Source organism: Rhinolophus sinicus, linkage group LG05 (genome assembly GCF_036562045.2).
Source record: "Rhinolophus sinicus isolate RSC01 linkage group LG05, ASM3656204v1, whole genome shotgun sequence".
In the NCBI taxonomy this organism is placed as follows: domain Eukaryota; kingdom Metazoa; phylum Chordata; class Mammalia; order Chiroptera; family Rhinolophidae; genus Rhinolophus; species Rhinolophus sinicus.
The window spans coordinates 162,554,173-162,578,369 of NC_133755.1; the positions used below are offsets into that span (position 1 = coordinate 162,554,173).

The window sequence follows — 24,197 nt, forward strand, 5'->3', positions numbered from 1 at the left end:
AAATATCTTGACTCCTTCCTACCTGCTATAAACATGGAGATTTACAGTTATAAAATGAGAGAAAGTATAAACTAAGTCGTATACTGAATTTTCCTCCTCATATACAATAATATTTGTAATTTGACAAAGCACAAGTCTTCAGAACATTTAAAGGACAACTACACATCTATAAAAATGGTGTAGAAATAAATAATCAAACTACCAATAAAACAAATCATCAACCCAATTATAAATGGACAAGAGACAAAAAGAGGGATTTTCAAAAAAAAATATAAAAACCCAAATTACATGAAATCGTACTCAACTTCCATATTAGTCAGGGAAATGCAAATTAATCACCTGAGACACCACAAAACAACAAGAATGATTGAAATTAAAAATAGTGACAGTATTACTTGTTGGCAGAGATGCGAAGCAATATCAACTCTAACATACTCCTGGTGGAAGTATAAATTGGCAAAATACTTTGTTAATATTTACTAATGTTGGACATTTCATATCATTTAATGAAACAATTTGACTCCAAAATTTATACCCAACAAAATTGTGTACATGTGTGCCACAAAGCACACATGGTAAATATTATAGTAGAATTATTTAAAGAGCCCCAAACTGGCCCCAAGAATTGGATGGATAGTGCTCACTTCGGCAGCACATATACTAAAATTGGAACGATACAGAGAAGATTAGCATGGCCCCTGAGCAAGGATGACATGAAAATTCATGATGCATTCCATATTTTTGGGTGGCCAGATGGCTCAGTTGGTTGGAGCATGAGCTCTGGACAGCGGGGTTGCCGGATCGAGTCCCACATGGGCCAGTGAGCTGCACCCTCCACAACTAGATTGAAGGACAATGACTTGGGGCTGATGGGCCCTGGCAAAACACACTGTTCCCTAATATTCCCCAATAAAAAATTTAAAAACAATGTGAATGGATAAATTATGGTAGTTTCATAAAATGAGTACTATACAGTAATGAAAATGAATTAACTATATTCACAACGGCATGCATGAATGAAATGACAAGTATAATTTTCAGTCAAAGGAAAATGGCCACAAACAAATCAGTTGCAAAATTTTATTTATATAAATTTCTAAAACAGAAAAAAAAGAAATATGACATTTGAAATAAGAATAAGAATAATCATTTTGGAGTACGGTAGGATAATCATTAGAAGTGGGCAGAAAGGGAGCTGCTAAGTATTGTTCTCTCTCTCTCTCTCTCTCTCTCACACACACACACACACACACACACAAACATGCACTTTTATTGGTTACACTATTCATCAAAGTATACATTTTTAATTTGCATGCATGATCTTTTGCAATAAGCATTCATGTTAATTTTTTTTTCATGTTCAGATGCATTTGAGAATTACTTTTGGGAGATTTGTTAAAATGCAACACATTCCAGAATTTTTGGAAGCCATTAATATACTAATTTGTATTTTCTGCCTATAAATATAGTGTATTATGTACCATTTCTAAGTTTACTTCTAGAAAATACATGTTGGGAAATATTAGTGGAAATACACATTGGAAATATTATGTGGCAAATTATTGGGCACAGTATGTCAAGTTCTTTATTATCTCATTCTTACTAACTTTCTCAATCATTGTTTTTTCTATTTCTGGATCAGTCCTTAAACATAAACCACAGTTGATTATGTGAATCCTCCAAATAAACCCAGTTATCTCCTTTCTCCATACCTTACAATACAAATGATCGTTTTGTCTGAAATATTTTTCTAGCTATAACATAGTTAAGTTCTAAGTAATTTCAAGACTCAAATTCTTGGCATCTCTTTCAGAAAGGCTATCAAAATTCACCTAGTCTCTGTTAAATGTTCTCCTTTGGCTTCTAATAATAACCTGACTTCACTGTTATAGAACGTATGATACTGAGTTGAAAATTAGAATATGAGCACTGTGAAGATATTTCATTCACCTTGTATCTGAAGCATCTACCACAGTTTGTACACAATAAATGTCAAATGAGTACATTTATTACATTTTAAAAATCAAAGAAATTTTAACTTTCCTCCTCATTTATAAAGTGGGAAAATAAAGGTCCATCCAAGGTATTGTGACTTTTCCATTAGACATATATACAAGTAGAAAAATTCAGAGGCAAAGTCAAAATTCAGATATCCAGATATCTAACACATTGCTCTTTCATGTTCATGCTTTTCCAGAAAGCAACACCATGCATTTGGCCATATTGAGACATTCACTTCATTTCTACATTGATGCAGCATTTCTTTGACACTCATGGAACATATTTCCAGCTGCAGATTTCCTTACAGATAAGGAATTACATATTTTCTCTGTGTCTGCATTTTTGTCTGAATTGCTTGGTCAGCACATGAATGACTATGAAATATGCTTAGATAAGGGAGCACCCCAAAGAGAGATCATATGGCTTTTTTCCCCCCTGCTTTGTATTTGGTATGGTCTCAGGGTTATTATGAATATTAATTGATTTAATTCATGTGAAGAGCTTAGAACAGTGCCTGACACATAATAAAGGCTAGGTAGATGTTAACTATTATCATCCTTTTCTGTATTTGCAGTTAGACTTTTGTCTTTGCTATTATGGAAACAACTTTGAAGAAGCATAAAAGCATATGGTGTACGTTTGTGTAAAGGATGCTATGTTGGAATGAAAAATAGGTAATAAATGATCTCAATGAACAATGAAAGTGAACAATGAACCTTAAATTAACACCAATCTCTTCTTATTGTCATGTGCTCATGTGTGTACAATTTTATGTGTTCCTGGCAAGCTAGAATAGGTATGACTTAGCCTATGTTGCCTCCCCTACCTCTTATGTTCCTTGCTATGGTTGAAATGACACTTTGTTACAATGCTCAGGTGCCATTGATTGTTTGTAAATATAAGTAAGAATAATAAATCATGGAATTCTAAGGACAAAATGGCTCTATTTTAAAAATGAAAGATTAGGAAGTGCCAATATCTCTGAAAACTTTGAAATATGTAGCTTTCATCATAGCCTCAAGAGTGCAATTTAGCTGGGAAGTACTATATGCGTGCAAACAATTTTCTACAAAAACCATAGGGAGTCTGATATTACCTATTATACATCAAAGAACACTTAAAAGGGCCTTTCTATTCTTTTCTAAATGATCTGTAGGGCCTATCAAGGTAGAATATACTACTAAGAATCTTTAATTAAAAAAATTGGTTATGAATTATACAAACCTTAGTAATGCAAATTCTATTTAAGCATTATATTGTGGTGGCTTCATTTCCAAAAGAGGACTAGTGAATTTTTATTCATCTTCCAGTTTGCAATGAAATAATATTTACTTTATCAAATAAAATAGATTTAATGACACATTGATTTGTATTATTGATTAGATAAAATATATTTTTATTAAGAATGTTTTCAGATGACCTATATTCATTAGTACCCTCCTTTTGAAAAAAAAAATATGTTTCAGATAACTTATTTTTTTCATACCACTCACTGCTATTATTATCAATGTATTTTTTTCCAGTGGTTAATTTATGTTTCTGTTGATAGAATTAATTATATGATTATATGATTCCATTTTAGAGCTGGAATGTATGCTACAACTTTATTCAGTGCTAAATGTGATTTTATAATATAAGTGTGTTTGTTTCCCAGGACTGATGAAACAAAGAACCATAAACCAGATAGTTTAAAACCACAGAGATTTATTTTCTTACAGAATGGGAGGCTTGAAATCTGAACTCTCTGGGGCATAGCCATACTCCCTCTGAGATTCTGGGTAAAATTTCCTGCGCTGTACATTATATCCACATGACTTATTTATTTTATAACAAACTTCCCCTTCTTATGAGGACACCAGTTAAATTAGATTAGGGCCACCCTAATAACCTTATTTAAAATTGATTAACTCTATAAAGACCCTATTTTCAAGTAAGGTCACATTTGAGGTACTGGAGGTTAGGACATATCTTTTCTGGTAGACACTATTCACCCCAAAACAACAGGTGTTAATGACATTTGAAGATGTGGACACTGATCCTGTTGTTTCCATTTTAAAGAAATTGAGGTGGGAAACATTCATATAATATGTCAAAAATAGTGCAATTTCTTCTTAATTCAAATTGGACAGTAACAAATTCTTAACATTTAAGAAAGTTTTCAAGGTTTTTCAAACACTTTCTTCCCATCGTTAAAAAGAAAAGCAAAAAATCCTCAAACTCATTTTAATAGCATTCCTGTGAAGACAGGATCATGAGTAGAAACATTTAATGACATCAAAAAGGAGCATAGATCACAAAAATGTTATAATTTATAACACAAGATTATCCAAATTTTGGTTGAATTGAATTTTTTTTTTTGGTATAATATAGTAACATAAGCATTTTATTCCTTGAGATTTGTATATTTTAGCTAGTTGTTTTCATGTAAAAGCTATTCATCAACTTGTAATACAATCCTTCTCAATCTGTTGACTCAAATAATTTACATATATTTCTCTCAAAAGTCATTTGTTGCACAGGCATATAGTCTCAAGCTTTAGCATAGAAAATTAATATTAGAAGGTAGTGAATAAAGTTTTCAGGACAATGGGTCTGTTGAAGTTTTTCAGTAGTCTTAAAAGAAAACATTTTTATTGCTTTATTGGTATTGACTACAAAATGAATGAACTCCACTCTACTTCTTGGACACAGATGAGGTTACTACAATGGGGAGCTATCTTATAAAAGCATACTGTTACAAAGTGAGACTGAGCTGGAGAGGATCAGACAAGTAAAAATGTAGTATTCTTAAAAGAAAACATCTACCATAAGGGTTTCTTAGAGGTTATATTTATGTGAAACATATTGATTTCTCTGAATATGATTGATCATTGAATTTCTGAGAAGGCCTGCGTGTTTCTAGTTGACAATTAACTCAATGGAAATCAAAAATATGATTTTGCTGCCTAAATATTTCCAAGTAAGTTGTACTAATAGTCATTTAGTTTCTAGAATTTTCACGAGATAGTACTCATTTGCGATATTTCTTTTGAGTCTAGTGAACTGTTTTGTGAGAAATACATTGATATACAGGGCCATATTAAGAAAAGTAATCTATGTTACAAAACATGGTAGGTCATACTACAACCTATAATATGAAAAATGTTGAAGAAAGAATTGAGTATGACATACCCAGTTAAATGTATTTGGGTTATCTTATAAGGGATGTTGAGGGAAATGTTAAGTACATTTATCATATAATTCCTGTAGACATGAAAACCACCTTATATTTTTAATGATTTGATTCACAATGTAATTTTAATGGAAAGGAAATTTTATTGAGAACCAACTATGTGAAGGCTCTTACTTTGATAGGTACCTCAGCTTCACCATCTCATTTAATCTTCACAAATAACCATTGGATTAGTTATCAATGATTTAATTTTAAATTTGTCCAATTCTAATGTCCAGGCTTCTCTGTTATGCTCTACTGCCTCACCCCCCAAAATCTCTGTCTTTGTGAATTTGCTCTGATTTGTATTCATATGGGATCGTCAGCTTCAGGAAACAGTTTTTCTGTCTGAATGAATAGCAAAGCTACATGAATTACTGAGAAGAATGCTGTAGAAAAGATTCAAACATAGAGAAAAGATAGGGCAACAATGTATTCAAAGAGAACAATATAGATTCCCACCCAGGATATAGGTTCTCACTCCAGATCTTCAGAACTGAAATCACCCTTTACTAAAAGATTGCAGAAAATTCCCATTTACACAAGCCTTCTAGGTGTAAAATATGATTATTACAGATATTATTAATTAAGATCGTATTTTAATTATTTTTTAATTTGGCTCCACCATCAGATTTAGGAGAAAGTATTACTGGTAACATTTTATAAAAATTCTCAACATGAAGGTGATACCAAATAATGAATAATAGCAACAGAAGCTAAGAAAATCTTGATTACAATGTTAAGAATAAAAGGAACCCACATTCTAGGTACACAAGGAAAAAACATAGAGACAGAAAATATTATGTTCCCAACACGCTACATATATCGCACCACTTCTTTTTCATAAAAACTTATAATGTAGGCACAATTACCTTTCTAATTTTACAGATATATGAAACAGAAATCTAAACATTAGACTATCATACAGTTTGTAAGTGGCAGAATATTGGTTTAAATTTTCATTCAAAAACTTTATGGAATTCAATTATTTTGTTCATCAACTTAATGAGAACTGCATGCAAAATTTGAGTGTCTGTAGGTAAAAGGCATAATTATATTTTCCTAGAAAGACGGACCAAAGTTTTGATAAAATTCTCAAATGGGTCTGTGAACCAAGAAGGCTTTCGTGCAATAAATTTTTTAAGCATTAATGAGGAATCTCAATAGAAACAAACAAAAATGATTCTAAATTTATGTAAATCAGGAGTTTTCAAATTCCTATAAATTCCTAATGGTTTTACTGAGATGCTTTTTAGTGGTTTCCTTTGTATTTAACTTCGCATGTTTATTTTTAACTACCTTAAAAGCTGAAATAACACATAACTGACACACAGATGTGTTGCATGCCAAAGTTTAATAATTTGCATCAATCAAAATAGGAAGTTGTGGTGCTATTTAATAAAATTTAAGTTGTTACTCATTGAAAATTATTCTATAAACAAAATAAATGATAAAAACCGTGATTATATCAATAGATGAAGATAAAGCATTTGACAGATACAGCATCCATTTCTGACTAAAATACTTAACAGAAAGGATACAGAAGGAAAATATCTCAACATAGTAAGACCATATATGACAAACCCTCAGCTAATGTCATACTTAATTGTAAAAAACTGAAAGATTTCCCCCTAAAATCAGGAACAAGACAAGGATACCCCCATCACCATTGTTTTCAACATAGTATTGGAAGTTCTACCCAGAGCAATCAAGCACCAGAAAGAAATAAAAGGCATCCAAATTGGGAATGAAGAATTTAAATTGTCACTTTTTGCTGATGACATGATTTTTTTATATAGAAATTCCTAAAGACTCCACCAAAAAACTATGAGAAATAATACAAAAAACAAAAAACAAAATAAAAACACAAAAATAAAAACAGAAACAACAACAACAACAACAACAAAAAAACACAAAAAATCACAGTAAAGTTGCTGGCCATAAAATCAATGTACAAAATATTATTGTGTCCTATATATTAACAATAAAATTTCAGTAAAAAAAGAATGAAAAAGACACAATTGCTTTTGCAATTGCAAAAAAAGAATAAAATAGCTAGGAATAAACCTAACAAAGAATGTGAAGGACCTATACACTGAAAACTGTAGGACATTATTAAAAAAAAAAAAAATGCAGGAAAACAGACACACAGACCAATGGAATAGAATTGGAACTCAGAAATAAACCCACATATATATGGGCAGATAATTTTTGACAAAGGAACCAAACACATAATGGAAAAAAGAAAGCCTCTTCAATAAATGGTGCTGGGAAGTTGAAAAAGCACCTGCGAAAGAATGAACCTAGAGTGCTATCTGTCACCATGTACCAAAATTAACTCAAAATGGACCAAAGACCTAAACATAAGACCTAAAACAATAAATTGCATAGAAGAACGCATAAGTACTAAACTTATGGACCTTGGGTTCCAAGTGGATTTTATGAATTTGAACTCAAAGTGAAGGGGAGTAAAAGCACAAATAAATGAATGGGACTATATCAAACTAGAAAGCTTCTGCACAGCAAAGGAAACCATCAACAAAACAAAGAGGCTACCAACTGAATGGGAGAAGATATTTGCATACAACACCTCTAATAAGGAACTAATAGCCAAAATATATAATGAACTTGTATAACTTAACAACAAAAAAGCAAACGATCCAATAAAAAAAATGGAAAAAGAACCTGAACAGACATTTCTGCAAGAAAACATACAAACAACCAGCAGATATATGAAAAAATGCTCAACTTCACTAGCTCTAGGTAAATGTAAATCAAAACCACAATCGGATATCACCTCACACCTGTTGGAATGGCTATCATCAACAAGACAAATAATAAGTGTTGGAGAGGTTGTGGAGAAAAGGAACCCTCATACACTGTCGGTGGGAATGTAAATTGGTGCAGCCACTATGGAAAACAATATGGAGGTTCCTCAAAAAGTTAAGAATATAATTACCCTTTGACCCAGCAATTCCTCTTCTGGGTATCTACTCCAAAAATCTGATAATATTTATTCCTAAAGATACATGTACCCGATGTTCATTGCAGCTTTATTCATGGTGGCCAAAACATAGAAACAACCAAAGTGTCCTTCGCTAAATGAATGGATAAAGAAGATGTGGTATATATATACAATAGAATACTATTCTGCCATAAGAAAAGATGAAATAGTGTCATTTGTGAAAACATGGAACTTGAGATTATTATACTAAGCAAAATAATTCAGACAGAAAAAGTCAAGAATCATTTGATTTCACAGACATGTGGGATATAAAACTGAAAGCAACAAAGGAACAAGACAATAAAGAAAAACTCATAGACACAGACAACAGTAGTTACCAGATATAAGGGGTTAGGGAGGGGGTCAAATATATGGTGATGTGTTATAGAAATGTACACTTGAAACCTATATAATTTCACTTACCAATGTCACCCCAATAAATTTAACAAATAAAAAAGAAAGATAATTATTCTAAGATTGTAATGTGAGACATTATCTCAACTTATACGTTTGAATCAGATTTTATCGCTATTATACTGCTTCCCACTTAAAATAAGGAAAGTCCCTTTAAATAAGTTGTATGGTGAGGTGAAATCTTATAACACTAAAACTGCTGCACAGAGATTCACAATATGGTGAATTAGAACGGTATATTAGGTTGATGAATTGTTATCCAGGGTATAAGACTTCTCTGTTTCACTGAAGTGGGACAGACAATATCTCAGGTGCATGGAGGGAAGGAGGAAAACATGGAATGCACAATGTTATAGGTTGAACTGTGTCACCACACATTCATGTTCTACAATCCAAACTGCCAGTACCTCTGGATGTGACCCTATATGGAGCCAAGGTCTTTACAGAGAAAACCAAGTTAAAATGACATCATTAGAGCAGGGCACCTAACTTCATATTACTGGTGTCCTAATAAAAATTGGAAATTTGGACACAGACATGCACACGGGAGGATACCATGTGCATACTAAGGCAGATGTCACGGTGGTGCGTCTACAAGCCAAGGAACACTTAAAATCACTAGCAAATCACCAGAAGCTGGGGGGAGAAGAAAGGAACAGCTGCTTCTCCCTTCCAGACAGCAGAAAAGACTTACTCTGCTTACACCTTGATCTCAGACTTGCTGCTTCTAGAATAATGAGACAATACATGTCGGATGGTTAACCTACCCAGTTTGTGGAGTTTTGTTATGACAACTCTAGCAATCCAATACACAAAACTTTTCACACAGTCTTTCAATCACAGCACTTTTGAACCTCAACTGTATCCTTACATTCAGTGATAACTGGTTTCAAATTTTCCTTAGCATTTTGAAGTTTTTATGGCTCAAAATGAGTTACTCTTGATTTCTCCAGTGTTGACAATACTTTCATAGGTCTGATAAATCAATTATAGTTTGTTTTTTAACTTGGCATTTCTACTTTCAAAATTTGTACTTAACATTTCCTCCCCAATTGTTGTAACCTTTAGACATTTTTTTTTCTCTCACTATTTTAGTAAGTTTGTGGAAGGGGAGGACACAAATTCAAAAGTTCTCTTATGTCTTTAACTGAAATTTTCATTAGTTGACATAGAAAATGAAACTATTATAATTTGATCACATAAAATAAACATATTCAACAAAATATTTCTTTTACATTTATATTATATTTTTATTGAAACAAATATCCCTCTGCTAAAAACATTTTAAAACTATTAAGCTGTGAATTATCCTTGTGCTCAGTTTCACTGTCAATTATAGCATATTTATTTTTCTTTCATCAAAATTTTATATACATTCATGAGTGAAGAGAATCAAGTGTGTAGATTTCTCAAATATTATGTCTTCAGTTTTAACCCATAATCTTTAGCTGTTAGTATTAACCTCTACTATTCATGACAATTCAGAATTAAATCAGAAATGAAAACATAGTAGACTTGAAAATGACAAGTACAATACAGATAAAACACATATACTTTTCCTTTACAAGTGCCAGTGACTTTGTATTGATAGAACTTAATACTAGTGGGTGACAGGTTAGATGCCTGTATATGAGGATCTTATTTGTAAACTAACATAAATGATTAAAACATCATTCATTTATTCACTCATTAATCTTTAGTGATGGACAGAGTTACAAAGCTTATGATTTTTCATGGGATGTCCCACTAATGTTCAACAGTATACACTTATAAAATTGATTACTAAGATTAAAGTTTTATATGCTGTAACTATTGCATAGTTTTCCCCTTCATTTAGCTTATTTGCCTACACATTGACCTAGTCATACTGGTAAATAATAACCATGATACTAGGATAAATAGTCCTCTAGTTATTATCAAAGCCACATGTACTTACTTTTCAAATGTTTTTCAAACTTTCAAAATAGGATTTTTTTACTGCTGAATTGCCAGATAGTCATCCAGTCCCATGTAAGGGAGGCTATTTGTCCCTTGGAGACCCTTTTTCCTCCTGAGGTATATTTGATGGAGCTAAGGATCCAATAAAACTGTGACTCTCCCTTGAATGATTGATTCCCTGTATTGTATTAGCTAATAGAATTTCTGGGCATTATGCCTTAAAAGTCAACTATTTGTTTTTCTTTAAATATTTGAAAAATGCAATGTTTGTGTCAACTTTGGTTCAATCTAGAATAAACCAAAATGCTGTTTTCAAAAGAAATTTTCACTCTGACTTTTTCCTTTGGTTATAAAATTGGATGCAGACTCCCTGTCCCAGCTTAGCCACATGTATGTCTTTGGTGAGTATCTTTAAATGGTTGTTGAGCTTTTAATAAACATAGTTGTAATGATCCTATTCCAAAAGAATTATGCATAATTAGGTCATAACAAGGGCTAAGTATATGGCATAGGAAAATTACTTAATGGCAGGAGAACTTTCAAGCTAAAGCCAAACCCTTTATTAATTCTCTTTGTTTATAGAATGTGGTCACCACGGCTTTTATGTGAAACCTGTAGAGGCTGCTTAAAACTTAGGAACTAAGCTGCCATGTTTCGTGTATGTATGAATGTATCTACTTATCCATTGCTCTATCATCTATTCCCTTATTTTTCTGTAATATCGTCTGTGCCAGAAATGAACTATAATTATTACCAATGGGTCATATAAAGATGCCTACAGTCTGAGGTTTATTTTAAATCTATTTTCTATTATGTTCTAGAAATTTGAATTGCATCTTTGAATCTTGTCACCTTAAGCATTATAAAGTTGAGAGTTGACATTTATGGGTTTGAAGTTGGAAAAAACACACAAAACAAAACAATTACCAATCTCTCATCCCTACTTAACCTAAATTACCGATCTTGACATCTCCATACTGCCTTTTCTTAAATGTTTAGAATTTTTTTTGGGGGGTCAAGAACATCCTTCATAGGTAATGTTCTATTTCTGCTGTATAAAGTCAATCCCTTTATTGTCTTTAAAACTGTTTTATCCAGTGAAACTCTGTTGTTCACTTACTCATTTGAAAGACAATTGCTGATTTGCTATTAAAAATTCCAAACCAGATCATGAGCTACTGTCAGACAATGACAGAGTTCTAATGATCTATTATCTCTAGTACCTGGAACACTGCCTCACGTAGAAGGACATTAAGTGAATGTTTGTTGAATACTGTTTCTACGTGTATGATTAGTCGACTGGTTTTAATTGGAATAGAAAAGTAATGGAACACATCCAAATCGTTTCGCTTTGGTTTTTTAAGCAAAACGTTGGCTGGCTAGTCTTTAGATTTTTATAAAATGACAGAAAGAAAGAGAATGCAATTCTTTAAAACTTATTACTACATAGATATATTTTGAAGTAGAAAAATTCATCGTATAATTTTAAAAATGCCATTCAGATTTCATTCACTATTCCCCAAAATAGAACATTTTGCATGTCTTCTCAATAATATATATCTATTCATAAAGGTGTTTACATTAAAATTTTCTTCTATATTATATTTTTCTTTTCTATATTTCAGACAACTATATTATCTATAGTTCAGTAACACTTATTCCAAATCATGAATTCTAAGTTGGGTGCAGATATCTTCATCACTGAGAAAAACTAATTCTTTATTAAATTTTAAGCTTTTCCTTATGTAACATTTATTTATTTTTTTATTACTTAAAACTTGTCAATTTTCTAAAATGTGCATTCTAGGCATATAAAAATATAGAACGCAAACTAAAAACTTATTAAAGATAAAAATGTGTGGAAATTTTTTCCTCATTCCAAATCTGCATAAAATTAAATATCCTTTCAATTTTTATTAATTTTCTAATGACATTTCCCCTGTTTTTGCATATTAAAATATCCTGTTTTTTTAATGTCTTATTTACTGACATTTTATAGTGACATATTTCATAATGTATTAAGATGGTTGTGTGTGGTCATATTTGATTTATTTGCTCCTTTCTTCATTTGACACATTCTAATTTGCCACAGCTTTCATGTGATAACGTAAATAAACAAAAACATACATATCTGTTGTTCCAATTATTTTATTAAGCCCTGTCAAACATTGCCAATATTGGCTTTTTAAGCATCCACATGCTTTAAGGAGTTAAGAAAAACTATTTTCTGAGAATTCATGCTTTTCTTTGATGTGGATTATTAATATGTCATTAATGTAGGTCAGACATATCACTTTTTAAACTTAAAATAGGTACATATTTGAAGCATTGTGAGTAACTGAAGTTATTTCGTAAATACTTGTAAAAAAAATCTGGAAGTCAGTTCCAAAATGACCATATTGTTGTCTCTGTTTGGAAAATCTTATACCTCAGTAGTAGTCGATTTTGGAGTTGAAAACCAGTTTGGTCACAACACAAGTGGGATGACTGAAGGCTTGGGTAATGGGATATAAAATCTTTCCCATCTAGGTCACTGATTGACTTGAGACTGTTACCAAGAAAGGTCAAAAAACAGTGATTGCTGCTATATAAGAACTGTCAAATCAAGTGAAATAAGAATATAGTCTCAATTCTAGTAGGCATATTTACTTATCTAACACACATTCACATGTGCAGGGTCAAATACACACGTGTACATGCACACACACACACACACACACACACACACACATACAAAAATTCTTTACGACTTCTTGGGTAACTTAGAGTACAATACATTATAAAATTATTCTAGGGTGTTACTTCTGCTTTGAAATTGTAAGACAGAATAGAAAATATTGTGCTTAATTTTTCCAAACAGTGTCATCAGGCAATTCTGTCCTAGAATTAAGTGGTGCACTTTACCAAGGGAAATCTAAAGTCTGATTTTTATCCCTTTGTATGTTATAGTGAAGTGAAATAAGTTTCTTTGTTCTTTTACTATATCACTCTTTAATGTTATTTAATATTTTGAGGAAGCAACATTTTGTCTGAATGATTCTACCAAATAAAAATGAAAAAAGAATTTAGTTTGATCAGCAAAGAATGTAGAAATTTACTTAAGTAGTAAAGAATGTGGCTGTCTGACTTTGGTATTATGTTACACCTCATGGTTCAGGCATCTTGTTTGCCTTAAATGGTTTCACAAGCAGGAGGGTTGACCCAGAGCAGATTTGCAGTGGCTGCACAGAGCACAGCTAAACAGCAGATTTAATGAGGTTGGAATTTCACACAATGCCTTATTCAAAGAATCCAGGCAGCAGGGAGAGCAGTTGTGATGAATTGCAGTTGCCCATGGCTTTGCATCAAGAAGCAAAAACCTTCTCTACAAATAGTTTATAAAAGATCAAAAAATAGACGCCAATTACATTTTGCTTTAAGATTTAAACTTTTGGGGTGTGGAATGGGAACTCATGTCTTCCCTTTGTTAGAATTAAGGAAGTCAGTTCATGTACCAAAAGTATAGAGTTCTCTTTACTCCTCTAAAGTCAGGAAGGGTCAAAAATTTTTTCTAATACTTATTGACATGCTAGAAGTTTTTCTTTTGTTTTACTACTTTATGTCTTTGCAGCATCTACCACCTTATATTGCATTTCTTTGTTTGCTTGTCTAGCTCTCCTACTTAACTTTTAATTCTTTGAAGACAGACATTGGAACACTCATAAACACTTAATAAATGACTGCAGAATGAATGTTGAATGAAAATAAATGTAACTCATTCATATACTCTATCTTAAACTGAGACATAAAAAACTCAGACATTTTCATTCTATCTAGTCCCTTAAGGAGCATCAATGTACTAATTCAATACACAGATCATCTTTCTATGAAGCTAATTACAAGCTATAATTTTGCAAATTCAATATTGAATTCTATGAAATTTCCCCCTCCTTTTTCCCCATACAAAAACAGTCCCAGGTTGGTAATTTTTATAAATCATTATTTTAGACCTGGGGATAAAACTACAATTACAAATGCAGATCACCTCAGACTCTGGGTTATTGGTGTTAGGGATGAGAACATCCTCCCTGCCATTAGAACTATGTGACTCTGGGCATTTTTACATATTTATTATTTGACCTTAAAGCACACATTCTCAAAAAGTCATATGAAGTGGAGGGGGTTGGGTTAGGAGTAGAACAATCATAAAATTTATCATAAGATTTGGTCAGTTTTCTTTGATAATTTAAAGAAAAGAGGAAGGCGAGGAGAGGGAGAGAGAAAGAAAGAAGGAAGGAAGGAAGGAAAGAAAGAAGGAAGGAAAGGAGAGAGGGAGGGAGGGAGGAAGGAAGGAAAGAAGGAAGGAAAGGAGGGAGGGAGGGAGGAAGGAAGGAAGGAAGGAAGGAAGGAAGGAAGGAAGGAAGGAAGGAAGGGGAGGGAGCGGGGGGGAGAGAGAGAGAGAGAGAGAGAATGAATGAGAATCAAAGAAGCAAAGAAATGGAGAAAGGAAATGGATAAAGGAATGGAGAAAAGGAGGAAGGGAGAGAGGGAGGGAAAAAAGGAGGAAGGGAGGTATGTGCAGGACAGTCAGTGTAACAGACTTTTCAGACAGAAGCCAAACTGAAGTATCAGGTCTCCCTGGGTAGAAGAAATGATCCAGTGAACAACATTGCACCCATTCCAGTTGATTTCTAGTTTGGTTTTCCAATTTTGCCTTTTTAAAGTTTATGTAAAGCAGTGATTCAGGCTTGACTGGAAGTATTGAATGCTTATTTCACTTTTGATATAAAGAAGTTGATATCCCCCCAGTGGTATTATTGAATGGGGGTCTTCAAATTAGGATTATTTCCAAGAACAATAGTGCAGACATTTTCAATGGAGTCAATACATAGCTCCTTACTACAATAGTTACTCTTTCTTAGCATGGCATACATTTTTGTTTATTTTTGTCCTTAAATTCCTTTTCTTATAACTATGTACAAAAAAAAAAAAAAAAAAAAATTCCACTCATTCATCCCATCAGACATTGCAAATTTCTATTTTTGTCATAAATGTCTTCACTAAACTACCTTAATTTCACTATGGAAGGTTTTGCTTTTCCCTGTCTTATACATATTTATGTTAAGAAAGAAGCGGAGGGTGAAAAATGGTCCTTGTAGAATGTTCTTAAAACTAATACACAATAGATTATTGGTGGTGGGGATTTATGACAATTTTCACTTAATGACCTCATCTTTGCTGAACTCCTACTATTTTCAAAGAATGTATAGCTCTTGAGAAAATATATGGTTAGAGTAAAGCAGTGGGCTTCAGAAAAAAATAAGAAACTCTTTAAAATGGCTTTTGTTCACATATTTAATGTAAACAACTTTAAAAAGTTATTTTCAATCCCTATCCCTAAAATGCATCATTAGAAAAAAAGAATCTACAAATATCAATGTAATACAGAGTGCTTACTCTGATATTTTAAATGTAACTAGAATACTATTCAGGACACTACATTTTTCAAATTATAATGGATAAAAGTTGCAGATAAAGAATTATTCATTTCGGATACGATATGCCTTATCAAATACTATCTTGAAATATGTATAATTATAAGGATTCATAAATTTACTTTAATTATTACATGTTAAAATATTTTCTACTTCCTAGTAACAAATAAAATTATAATGCTACTGTTGAAATGATTTTTTTCATTAGCATATTGTTTCCTTCATTAAATACACAGAAAAAAAATGATCATAATATTTAATTAAAATAATGTAGGTATACTCATTTTTCTCAGAATTTAAATGTCAGAGTTGAACACATACATGCATATATTTTCTGAAAGAATATACTTATTATACCTTTTGTTTCTTACATAATTTATACTTTTTACTTTTCATTACAGTAGATTACAAGTTAATTGAGATATAGTATACAACTCACCCAACATAATTATATTAAATTCCCATAATTTTAATTTTATTTAACTATTTTTAATTGCTTATTTTAAAAGATGTATTGTTGAATTTCTTGTTTGGATATTCATCAAATGCATATTAAGAGATGCATTTTTATTGAAAAAACATAGTGAAACTTTTTTTCATATGGAACATCTGTTTTGACTAATCTGTATGCCAATGAGAACAAGTGCTACTTCTAAAGTTACAATGTCAAAGACAAGTCCCTGAAAGAAGCTAAATTTGGGAGCTCTTCATTTTGGCAAGACAAACAAACAAACAGAAAGTTTACAGAACATGAAAAAATACAAATATTTCATCATAAAAATTAAATTGTCAAAGGTACTACAGTATTTCAATGTTGCTAATGAACCAATTCTGAAAATCTTACGTTAATCAAAGCATCTATACAGTAAAAGAATAATAAGTTTAATTAATGGTGATTTGATAAGTTTTGGAAAGTAGGGGTTTAATTTGGTAAAACCGTCCAAGAAAAAAGTTGGCATTACTTATGTCCTTCTAAATTTGAACATTTGTGTACCCTATGATTCAGAATTTTACTCCTAGGTATGCACCCAAGAGAGGTGCTTGCATATGAGCTCCTAGAGACCTCTGTGAAAACATCATATTGTGTTTTCTCGAAAATAAGACCTAGCTGGACCATCAGCTCTAAGGTGATTTTTTGAGCAAAAATTAATATAAGACTCGGCCTTGTAGTAAAATAAGACCGGGTCTTATAATTAATATTATAATATAAAATATAATATAATGTAATGTAATATAATATAGTATAATGCCGGGTCTTATATTAATTTTTGCTCTAAAGAACACATTACAGCTGATTGTCCGGCTAGGTCTTATTTTCAGGGAAACACAGTAACAGCAAAAAACTGGAAAGAATCCAAACACCCACTGTGTCAGACTGAATGAATAAACCATGTGTTATTCACAGATTGGCATATACTGCAGTAGTTAAAATTAATGAACTATAACCATGTGCCATAACATGGGTGAATCTTTGCAACAAACAGACTCAGTAAAACTTTTAAAAACTGCTTTACAGAAATTGAGAAAGCAAATAACACAAAAGACTGGATCACTGAAAAAACAAATAGGCCTGAAAAAGAAATCTGTGTAAGGCAGTGTTTTCAAATTCCTGGTTTAGAGTATAAGTTAAATGATTATTAATTGAATTATCTGTTGGAATAGATACTTAAAAATAATATTCAATGATAGATCACTGTGGTATTTTTAGCATAGATAGTATTAAAGATCTGAGTGTCTGCTAAACAACAAAGTACTTTAAATGGAATCAGCCTAGTTTTCTACTATTGAGTCTATTAAGATTATTGCAGCTGACTCAAGTCAATGTGGAAAATATGACTATATTAATAATCATGTTTACCAGCTACATGTATAATATTTTAGACTAGAGTGAGTTTCAAGGTATTCATTTTGCCCAAATTAGGATGTTTTATTTTAATGCATTTGCAAACATTCCAGAAACAGTTCCCACATGACACAGTTCATAATACAGAGTAGTAGTGTGGAAATATTTCTTACTGACAGAAATTTAAATATACATACATGTAAATCAACACTCTTGTCCCCAAAACAGTTATTGATTTTTTTTCCCATTCAAGTAATTAAACCATAGAGCTCAGAGTCATTAAGAGCAAACATTATTTAGGCTATTTAAGAACTATTGGAACTCCAACTATTGGGTCTGAAACCAGATTTTCTTTTTTTTTTCAACAGATAAGAATTAGCAATAAAATTCAGAATGGATATAAGTTAATGAGCCTTTGTTTGTACTTACTGAATATAGAACAATATGCATTTTAGAAAAACAAACAGATAATTTAGTTCCTCCCTCACTTTTTCCAAAAATTTCTTTATTTTTAACAAGGTGTAAAATAAAATGCTACAGTACTACAAATGTGCCATACAGATGTCATCATCTCTTTAGTGTTGGCAGAGCCAGCCCCAGGCAAAATTGTGAAGGAAAAGATTGACAGTGACATCACCAGACCTACTTTAGGCAGTTTCTTCTCCTCTTCAGGGTACTTTTCTTTGCATCCTTAAGGAACTCTGTATCTTTTGTGAAATCCCTGACCCCTGCCAATTAAATCTGCTTCTCAGCAAAGTGTTCAGGCTCACTTGTTCATCCCTCACTGTCAATTTAAGGAAAGGTATTACTTTACCAGGTTTCTTGACATTTTAAGCTATCTTTCTAATTGTGGAATCAGTGACTTGGTCCTCTTGAAATCCAGATCAACTACTTAAGTAGACATGTCTTCTAATGTAAAAGTCAACACTGCCCTGATTTAGTGAGGGGGAAAAAAAAGAAAATTTACCAAAGAGCTATTTCTATAAACAAACTTGGCTGATTAAAATATTTATGCCCAATTAGTGATTCACCAATGAAATATTCTGACCACTCAGTCAATGAGGATGGCAGTCACTGTTTACAGGGCTTGTCATTGTTTGCAGAGCTGTCTCTTAGCTTTATGACCAGTGAAACACATTGTTTAAAATGAGCCCTGTCAACCTTAATTGTTTCACACCAGAGTAGGTCATCTGTTGCTGTCATGTCCCAGGTATTAATATTGATTCAAGCTCACTCCATTGTCTCCTAGAAGCCTTTCTTCATCTCACACTTGATAGGATTGTTTACGCTATTTCACTTTGTCATTTAGCAATTTTTTAGCATTTAAACGTTTTCTCTGCCCATCATGTGATCAAAACTACATCTGAGATCCTCTCTGAATTGTTGGTATTGGTTACACCAATTTTCAACTTAAATGCTTTCCTAATGTGGCTAGATTATAAACTTTATAAGGACAAGGTTTACATAGGCCCAGATAGGCACATAATGAGTACACATTTTTTAAGTGGCCAAGGGGAATTTAGCAGCAGATTTTCCGGAAAATAACAGAGAACAAAATATGGATTTTTGATTGATACCTTGGTTTTAATAAAACATATGTCTGAAGAAGAAGAAAATCCTCTGGTTACCAGCACAACTCATAACTATACAAAAGTAGGAGTGGAGTCTGGGGTTGCAAAAGATTGTAGAAAAACACGTTTGGTCAACCAGGAGAGATGTTAAATAAGCTTAAGAGGAATATAGAAAAAATTACAAAGAAGATAGGGATTTTTTATTCTTTCATATCTGTGTTATCCACAAGGGAAAATATGTGAAACTTTACTAATATATGAGTATTTCTATATGGAAGTGGATATGAATTGCTATGATATGTAAACACCTGTTTCTCTCTCTCTCTCCCTTTCATCTGTCTGTCTGTCTCTGCATCCCTTTTGCTGGAGATTGCAGGCTACAGTACTATAATACTACTTTGGGGGGAAATTTTGTAAGACTTGAAAAAAGTTTGCACTTTTTCTTACTTTCTTTAATTATTTTGGTAGACACAAGCAAGCAAAATGATTGACTCACACCATGAAGTTTAATTACCGCAGCTATTTATTTCACTTTCTTTATTTATAATGTGAGATTAGTCTCATTTTGTGACCTAAATGCACAAAAGTCTATAAATGCCCTAATATCAATTTGCTAAGCCACTCACATTTCTATATGTAATCATTTATGAAATTTTATTTGAATATACAAAAATCAGTTTAATTTAAATTATTTATTTTAATATACTTTCAAAAATGATTATTATTAAATGTTCTAGCACATAAACTATACATATACTCAATATAAAATTGATAAAGGAGGAACATTATTAAATATCTGTTCATTAAGGAGATTACAGAGGACAGTAGCAATGTAAAGGATTGTGTTAAATTAGGTTACATTAGTAAAAAAATAAGTCAGAACTCCAGTGCAATTATGATTATCAGCACTGGACACGCGACAAACTTATTTAACATGTCTGCAGAAATTAATTTAAAGGTTGTTATTGAAGGATAATTATATTCAGCTTATTCACCGACCTCCTCCCCTGGGTCTGACCCCAAGGTACAGATTCATGACCGATGTGTTTGAACTTGTCAGTTTTGAGAGTAAGAAACTTTGACTTTTCCTGTGTACAACCTAACTGGCTTAGGTAATTATAAATCTATACCAATACCAGAGCATGATTTAGTGCTTTTTTAATTACAATGAGTTTTGATATCCATATTTGTGGACAACATATATTTCACGGCATCAAGTAATCAGCATTCTTTTTGAGAGTTATCAACATATACAATGGACAATGGACAAGTTAAAAATGTGGCATGTTATCTTCCCATATAAAGTTAATAGACACAGTAGATTTGAGGAGCCCCTTCTTTTCTCCATGAAACTGCATGTCTAAAGAGCCCACCTTGCAATTATGTACATGGATATGCACCATGACCTCTGCTTTCACAATCTTCTCTGTATACATTTCCAGAATCTCTTAAGTGGGTTTGGAAACATTTGTGGAGTACTAAGCATGGGATAGAGTTGATCTCTTCATAGAGAAGATGTTAAGATGAGATACATTAAGATACTTGCATAGTAGTTTCAGAGCATTGAGTTAAAGAAATGTTTAATAATTTAGGTATGCATAAATACAGAGCTTTGAGCAGAAACAAAAGGTACACCTAGAGAATATCTTATTAAAATAAATTTTTTATGATACTACAGAGTCAAACCACTCAAATGTGTTGAAACTAGTAAAGTGGATATAAAATACATTTAATCAAATACCTTTAATTTCACTGTTCATGTAACATTCATACTGAAGATATTAAGTTTCTTGCCCTCATTGGAATGATTGCATTATGATGGTCATTATTTTAATTTTCAAATTGTAGGAATACAAATAAATACATGTTTTATTAAAGTCAGGGGTATTAGTTTACTAGGGCTGCCTGCCATCCCAAAATACCACTAGCTGAGTATCTTAAACAACAGAAAAGTATCATCTCACAGTTCTGGAGACCAGAAGTCCAAAATCAAGGTGTTGGTAGGGTTGGTTCCTTTTAAAGGCTGAAGAAATGATCTGTTATATACCTCTCTCATTGACTTATAGATGGCTGATTTTTCCCTATATCTCTTCATGTCATCTTCTCCTATGTGTGTCTTTGGGTGTACATTTCCCCTTTTTATAAGAATACTAGTCGATTGCATTAGGATCAACACTAATGACCTCATTTTAAATTGATTGCCTTTGAAAATGATATATAGATGATGTATTACAGAATAGTACACCTGAAATCTATGTAACTTTGCTAACTATTGTCACCCAATAAACTTTAATTAAACAAAAAAAAAAAAAAGGAAAGAAAAGAAAAATTGCTGTCTTTCAGTAAGGTCACGTTCTGTGGTGCTGGAGATTAGGACTTCAACATATGAATTTTGAGGGGACACAATTCAACCCATAACTGATTTATCAAGGTATAATTTATATCAAGTAAAACAAAGTTATTTTTCAGGGATATGCAAAAGTAATCATCACCACAATAAAGATATAGAATAGTTCCATCACTCCAAAATGTTTCCCTGACACTCGTGACAATCATCCCTTCCCATAATGCGTAAGTCTGGAAAACACCGATTTGGTACTTGTTGCCTCCAAAATTGTGAGAGAATAAATTTCTGCTGTTTTAAGTCTCAGCTGGTGGTAATTTGTTCTAGCAACACTTGGAAACCAATAAAGACAGTTAATTATATTTTAAAGTGATTAAAAATAAAATAAAATAAAATAAATCATGTTTATTCTTGTGTTAGTCATTTCTAGTACTCTTTATTCATTCTCAAAAGTACACAGTTTCATTTCATATTATATTTCTTATCCTTTAATAATTTCCTTTAATAGTTCTTGCACTTTAAGTTTGCTAGAAATGAATATTCTTTGCTTTTTAAATATCTGAAATAAGTCTTTATTTCACATTTATACATTTATTTTTTGAAAAAATATTATTATTTGATATTTAATAATGTGTATAGAATTTTCAGTTGACAGTTTTCCTTCAGTCTTTTTTTTCTTTTGTAATAACAAATATCACTCAATTGTTTTCTGAATGGCTTCATTTGTGATGAGAATTCTGCTGCATTTTTATGTTTTGCTTGTCTTCAAGACTTTACCTTTGGCTATTACTTTGTTTTTATGCCTAAGTGACTTTCTTTTATTTTTCCCTCTTCTACTTCTTTTTCTTCTTTTCTTTTCTTTCTTTTTCTTTTTTGTGTGTATTTATCTTGCATGTAGTTCTATGATTTACTGGGGACTATGGTTTGTAGACATTTATTAATTTTGGAAAATGACCATTATCTCTTAAAATATTTCTTCTTCCCCAATTTTTTTCTCTTTTCTATTAGAGATTCTAACTATACACATGTTCAACAGTTTGATATTATCACAGTGCTATTAAATACCCTGTTCTACTTTTTAGATATATTTTCTTTTGGAACTTCCATATTGTATAATTTTTATGAGTCTATCTTAGGTTCATTCACTGATTCTTTTCTCAGCTGAATCCAGTCTGCTCAAGACCCATCAAATAAATTCTTAATCTCTGATAACATGTATTTTTATTTCTAGCATTTCCATTTAACTTTTTAAAATATAGTTTCTGTAACTCTCTTCTAATTGCAAATCTATTTACGCATGTTTTATTGTTTTTCCATTTAACTTTTAACATGCTAATCATTGTTAGGTTTAAGACTCAGTCTAATAGATACTATATTTGGGTTTTCTATAATGCTAGCTGTATCAGTTGCTTTATTTCTTGCTTTTTGTTTTTTGTATATCCCATAACTTTATTGTATTCTGGATATCAAGTGTGGACAGACAATAGAAACTGAGGTCAATAGTATTTATCCTCCTCTGATGAGCACACCAGTTCTTTTGTCAAGCCATTATTGTGGGAAGTTAGCAATCTAATAAGTAGTTGAAATAGGTTTGGGATTTGTGGTAGCAGTTTTCATCTTTGATATAGTATAGACTTCACATTTCTCCTATGGCTGGGTTTTTCTGTATCCCGATCTCAGCTTTCAGGAGTTCCTTCACCTTGAACCACAGACAGGGTCTTACTCCTTATTGGTCGCCTGTTGCTGCTTGCTATGCATTCTTAGGTCATGATGGGCCAGTTATCCTGCCCCAGCCTTGGTCTGTATTTCTAGTGTGTATTAGAGAAGATGCAGTTTTCCAACATTTTCCCAGTGATAGCAGACCCCTGTTCTGCACTAGGGATGGATAATGGTCCAGTAGCTCTTCCTAGCCATCCCCAATGACAGTGAATTTTATTTCCCTTCACCCTTAGAAGTAGCATATCTTTGTTTGAGCCCTAGAAAAGAGAATTTTGTTACTTCTTCCTTAGGGTTTAACATCTTGCTTTACCTTTCAAAGGGTCCAGGAAGCAGGTAATGTGTTGTATCTGGATACCACTAGGACAGTCACCTTGCTCATACCTATACCTCTAACTAAGTGGGGCTCCTTCTAATCCCCAGCCCTTCCTCAGATCTTACTCATTAATATACAGAAGTTGTCCATTGAAAACAAATTGAATGTGCATGCAAAATCTTTTCTTTTGTTCAGGGACCCCAATTATTCTAAACTAATATGTTAGCCCACACTCATCCTTTAAGTTTTAGGTATAATTTTAGCTGATTTAATTTTTACCTATTTTTATGAAGTCCACCTTTTTTCCCATGGCTGCCAAAGGTGAAAACGTTAACTTATACATCTTTGAAAAGACTTGTCACTTT

At 32.2% G+C, this 24,197-nt stretch overlaps 1 non-coding gene across 1 annotated transcript; it reads left to right on the plus strand.

Annotated features, from left to right (window-relative positions):
* The first annotated feature begins 636 nt into the window (after nucleotides 1-636).
* On the plus strand, nucleotides 637-743 carry LOC141572028 (U6 spliceosomal RNA). The gene has a single exon (XR_012497039.1). It is a non-coding gene; the product is annotated as a U6 spliceosomal RNA (small nuclear RNA).
* The last annotated feature ends 23,454 nt before the right edge of the window (nucleotides 744-24,197 follow it).